The sequence below is a fragment of the Triticum aestivum genome, chromosome 7D, assembly GCF_018294505.1.
Source record: "Triticum aestivum cultivar Chinese Spring chromosome 7D, IWGSC CS RefSeq v2.1, whole genome shotgun sequence".
Taxonomy (NCBI): Eukaryota; Viridiplantae; Streptophyta; class Magnoliopsida; order Poales; family Poaceae; genus Triticum; species Triticum aestivum.
This window is the reverse complement of record NC_057814.1, coordinates 531190397-531196366: the sequence shown is the minus strand read 5'-3', so window position 1 is coordinate 531196366 and position 5970 is coordinate 531190397. Positions and strand designations below refer to the sequence as shown.

At 38.4% G+C, this 5970-nt stretch overlaps 1 long non-coding RNA gene across 2 annotated transcripts; it reads left to right on the top strand.

The window, feature by feature from the left end:
- Positions 1-205: 205 nt before the first annotated feature.
- LOC123164456 (uncharacterized) lies at positions 206-3915 on the top strand. Of its 2 annotated transcripts, XR_006482443.1 has the most exons (6): positions 206-574; positions 982-1074; positions 2721-2811; positions 2900-2992; positions 3074-3175; positions 3759-3915. It is a non-coding gene; the product is annotated as an uncharacterized lncRNA (long non-coding RNA). The 2 variants fall into 2 exon arrangements; XR_006482442.1 differs by having other exon boundaries at positions 208-574; positions 982-2811.
- Positions 3916-5970: the final 2055 nt, after the last annotated feature.

Below are 5970 nucleotides of genomic sequence, written 5' to 3'. Positions count from 1 at the left end.
CATGGGTATTTTTACCCGCGGGTATCCATTTCCCCTGTCGGGTAACGGGTATGGGAAAAATTGTACCCACTAGTGGGTATGGGTATGGGTGATGGGTCAATTCAAATGGGATGGGTAAGGGTATGGGGTGGCTCCACCCATGCCCAAACCCTGCGGGTGCCATCCCTACCTGCGGTTGCCCTATCCTTTTATCTCCTCTCTCTCTCCTTATCCCTTCACACGCACGCCTACCCATCGAAGCCACCGCATACCACGCCGCAATTCGCCTGAGGCCCTCATGCCGCCGCCGCTCGCCCCTTTCTCTGTATGTCGCCAACGCAACCCTGTGCCCCAGGGTCGTTCCCTCCTTCCCACAAGGCTCGAGGAAGCCCAAGGAGGCGGCCATGAGGAGCGCGCAGCCACCGGAGTCGTGGGCAGATCTAGCCGGGGCCGTCGACAGCCATCCCTCCCTCCGGGCGGCCATGAAGAATTTAAGCGGCTTGAGCAGAACTAGCACATGGACCATGCGCGCCTCCCGCGCTAGGAGCCACCGGTCCTCGTTATCTGCTAGCATCCACGAGGAATCCATCCATATGTAAGCGACCTTCCACAATAATCCATCTAGCAGGCTGCTTGCTTGTTTGTGTACTAGTGCAAGGGGAGCAAGATGCGAGGACGACATCTAGGGTACATGCCCGTTGGTAATTGATTCTCCTGGTAATAATCGTAGTACGTACGTGTTCCTGCCAGTTTGGTTCTCAAAGTTAACATCACAGGTTCGCAACTACATCGAGGGGAAAGTGTAGCGCCACTACTACCGTGCAATTGCTTGATTTTAACGCATGTCATAAAATAGATACTACTAATAACAATCATATGTGTTGTACATCTTACTTAGATCTTAGATGGTACTAACAACAATCGTAAATTAGATTGTACAATTGTTCAGTGCAGAAAAGTGAGTAAACATATGTATATTCAGCATGATCCCTTTGTATGCAGAATGTTACGACATTTAAAAATGTCAAAGGATGTGATGATGCAACGAAAGAACTTGAGTAGTGTTCTACTCGCCTTGGTGGAAAGGCACCAAAGGTATTTTGTTCTATGCCAGTCTGCAACATGCATTTTCAATCTGCTATGGACCTTTCTTTATAGAATATTCTAGATACATATTTGTAGCTTAAGATATTTTTGGTTCAATGTTGATTCAATAGCTCCGAACCATTAATATTTTTTTTCTTCTGAGAATGCTTTTAACTGGAGCTCAAAGAATTGGGAAGAACCTATTCGCTAGCTTCATGTTATTCTGAACCGAGTAAAAGAACACACCCATCTATGAGGTACTTGATGTGTTTTGTACTTTGTTTTCACACACACACAATGGATGTTAACTATGTATGTGGGAATAGAAAGATCCAGAATTCTTGTATTTGCACTTTTCCGCTTCCATGTTTTCTAGCAAAATGCTTCATTATATTCACTGAAAACTTGTGATGATTATTTGGTTTGCAAATTTGTGTCCTCTTTAATTCGTAGCAGGGAGCATTGCCCTTACTTTGCATGATAAAACACTTGGAAGGGCTTTGAAGAATCTTTTTTTGAGCAGTGAGAACAACCTTGATCATAAAATAAACCTCCTTTTTGTTTTTAGACATAAAAGAACCGTTGCCAATGCCTATCCTTCTACTACCTGCAGTTGGACCAAATCTAAGAGAAGATGGCCAGAACAACTTATTTTTAGCGTGGTTGTGGGATGCACAAACCTGGAACAATGGGATTTATGTTTGTTATATCATTGGGAACAATAGCACTCGATGTCAAGTAATCTATGTTCGATACATGATATATTTGTAATGAAAACTGCAACATGTGCGATTTGCGGAATGTAATGAAGTTTAAAAGTTCTGTTACTACCACAACCGAATATACATAGTATGTAGATTTTCAGCACACGAGCTCACATGCTTTTTTCTTAGAAAATTCAAAGAATGGAGTGTAGATAATTCAGAGAGAAAATTTGTCATATAGATTATCTTGAGTCGAAGTTTGCATGAATTTCTGTTGTTGCTTTTTTTCTATACAACCCAAAAGACGTAAAGATTTTCACGAAACTTGAAACCTTGACATAATAATGAATCCAACATCCCTAGAGTCGTATGAGATTAGGCAAAGAGAATAGACATAGAATTTTTCTTATCATTTGAATATTGTCAAATGACTAATGATGAGAAATATATTCATCTAGATTTTGAGCACAAGCTTCTCAACTATGTTCTGTATTAATACAATTTCGTAATAAATTTAGGTTCTTATTTTTTGTTTTTTAAATTGTTTGTTAACAAGAATAAAAGAAAAAATTCTTCAAAAGGCTTTACATGCATTGCACGTGGAAGCTAACTAGTTTGTTATAATGCATAAAATCTTGGCATGGGTTAAATTGCTAAACCTTCAAGACTGTTCGTTGGAGTGAGGACGTGCTCGGACATTGACCCTACCATCCATCAACTCATTGTTGCTGATATCATAGTGCATACAACCTTTTTCACATGTGTTATCTTATTTCACCATGGATAATGCACTGCTTACGTATATTCATTTGTTATATGCTTTACATGACAAATGGATATATGCTGATGGCCACACGTATAGAGGCTGGCGATCAACTCTGAAAATTCATAGTATACACCAGAAAGGCTGGCGATCAACTCTAAGTTTCACTTACAAGGCATACAAAACAGATGCAGCTAGATTGGCTATCTGCTGGAAGATTTACAACCAGAAGAGTGGGAATGGATGATTGAGTACTTTGGCACTGGTTCAAAATTTCAGGTTATCTCTAAGATCACTCTTTGTCTACTATGTGTTAAGATGCAATTGCTTTTCTGTCTGGTTATATTTGGTTTTGATGAATTGATAGGACCACAGCCAAAAGAACACCGATAGTCGTAAGAAACAGAAGACAAAACACAAAATTGGATCAAAAACTTACTCGCAACTAAGTTTTGAGAAGGTATGAGTCTAACTAAATATGATGCCTCGTTGCTAACTATAGTTTCATGTTTCAAGCATCTCATTGGTATATTACTTGCAGAGAAACTTGGAAACTGGAGAAGAGCCAGATTGTATTGTTCTGTGGGAACTCACCCACACAAAGAATGGAACATGGTCTAACACAGAGTCCCAGGATGTTTACGTGAGTACACTAACTTTTTGGTTGTTCTATAGTTATTCAACGATGTGCATTCGGCATGCTACTACATCAGCTGGGATTATTCATGCGTTGGATCGTGTTATTCTTGTTTCATCTTTTATATTGTCAATATTGATGCCGCACCTATAATTGTTCTTTCCTTTTTAGGACAAAGCACGTCTAAGATGTTGAAAACAAAGAAACTGAAACTCATGGTCCACTTTCAAGTGAGCATGTCATTGGCCTTCATAATTAGCTAGCTTCTTCTTCTCTTTCACCATGCATTGTTGCTGCATGGGGTCATAACTTAAAAAAATGAATATGTGCTAGCTAGGGACATGAATTTAACTGAAACTATAGAGTGAGCCACAACTTAAATCAATAGTGGAAGATTTTAGTACATATACTTGTGCTTATGTTTTAGACATTTACACTTGTAAAACGGTTCTGATCCACATGCTTGCTGACATAGTATTACTCTAGTTAGTGTGGCGACAGTTATTTTTAACAATGGGGCAGGAATAATTGTATGGCGTATGTTATGTTCGACTCATTAACTAGATTTTTTTTGATTTTTTGATTGCAGGATCCAAAGAACTAGCTCGATTGGACTCTAGATCACGGACAATTTAGTCTTGGAACTTAATTAGGATGGCTAAATTACATTTGAGTTTCATTTGATGGATATTTACTATGAGAATTATGAATTTTATGAATCTACATATTATACGTGTGGTTTTAAATATTGTAATTGAATGCCTATATTTTTTTTAGGTTGCAATAGGCTATTGCCACAACCCACTTTTGGTTGCCACATGTTAGTACCACGAAAATTTAAATTGTCGCAATAGTTTCTCGCTACAAACATTTCACTTGTTGTGATACCTATTTATCACCGCCAAAACTAGTATGTTGCAATTTCTTGTTACGACGACTGTAAATTTGTTGCCATAACTTAATGCCACAAGTGTAGCGGTTCGTCGCAAAATGCCTAATGCCGCGAAAATAAGGATTGTTGCCATAGTTTATTGCCATAATTGACTATTGCCATGGAACAGTATGCATCACGAAACGAGCGTCGTTGGCATAGGTTGTTGCCATAAATGTTTATCGCTACGAGCAATCAGTCGCCATGATTTGTTACATGTTGCATTAAAGCTATCTCCATAAAGCAAATCGTGGCATCAGCTGAGTGTTGCCACGGGAAAACATGTGGCGACTTCCCACATGGTTGTTGCAATAGCACACTTTATTGCCACAGTTGCTTTTTTGTGGAAATAACCTATTACCATGTGTCCAGTCGCAACGCCTGCCAACGAATGCTGTTTCGTGGCAATAGGTACTTGTCACCACAAATGGACATGTATTGCGACGAACAATTTTGTTGCAATAGACCCGAATCCTTGTAGTGCAACATCATCACCGTCATCACGCCGTCGTGCTGACGAAACTCTCTCGTGAAGCTTTGCTGGATCGGAGTTCGCGGGACGTCATCGAGCTGAACGTGTGCTGAACTCGGGGGTGCCGTACGTTCGGTACTTGGATCGTTCGGATCATGAAGACGTACGACTACATCAACCGCGTTGTGCTAACGCTTCCACTTTCGGTCTACGAGGGTACGTGGACAACACTCTCCCCTCTCGTTGTTATGCATCATCATGATCCTGTGTGTGCGTAGGAATTTTTTTGAAATTACTACGTTCCCTAACAGACACAACGTATCACAAAGTCATTTTGCACGGTAGTGATACCCACCGGTACATTTGGCACCATTTGTTTAAAGATTCGTGCTAGTCTATGGCCCACCATCTTGTATATTTCTTATACTAGCACATATGTCCGTGCGTTGCAATAAGAGATAAAATAGTATGCATTTAAATCAGTTAGAATTATATGTGCAAGCAAAACCTGTGTGCGCACGAAAAAAGAACATTTAACTTCTCGGTTTCGCCGCGCGTGAAGAAATCAATCCGCTATTTTTTCATTCATTGATCAAGGGCATTTAAGAGTTTTGTTCCGTCATCGTATGCGAGAGAAGGCCCATGAGTTATTCAATCTACTTTTCCTTTCAATCCTTTCAATCGAGGCGATTTTAAGGTATGAACTTTCTGAATATTCTAGGAATCATGAACAAATTTTTAAATCCTGAACATTTATTTGAAAATTATGTACACTTTTGAAAAACGCGAAAGAAATGTGAAAGCGAACATCTTTTAAAATTCACGAACATTTTCTGAAAACATCAACTTTTTTTATTAAAAACATGAACATTATTTGAAATTGTGAACACTGTTTAAAACGGGAATATGTGTTGAAAATTCATAATATATTTAGAAAATGTGTATCTTTTATACACGAATATTTTTTTTATTTTGAAAATTTCACTTAAACAAGAATATTTTTCAAATTTGGGGCATTTTAAAAAATGCAATTTTCTTTTTAGAAATATTGAATAATTTTTTAAAATAATGTTTTTTGCAAAAATGGGAAACTTTTTGCAAGTTCCGAATATTTTTCAAACTAGCAACAAAATTTTGGAATTCTGAACATTTTCCAAAATTTGTTTTTTAGTTCTGAACATTTTTTTGAGAATTTTTAGTTTATGAAGTAAATTCTAAAAGAAAAATAAACATGGAAGGGAAAAAAGAGATAGGAAAAGGAGAATAAAAATAGAAGTAAAACACAGAAATAAAGATAAACAGGCCAGCCCATTATTAGTTGTCCTGTGCGAACTCTGACTATTTATTGCCCCGTGCGGAAAATAGAATTTTTTAGCTGCGTGGGCAGAAATATAAGTG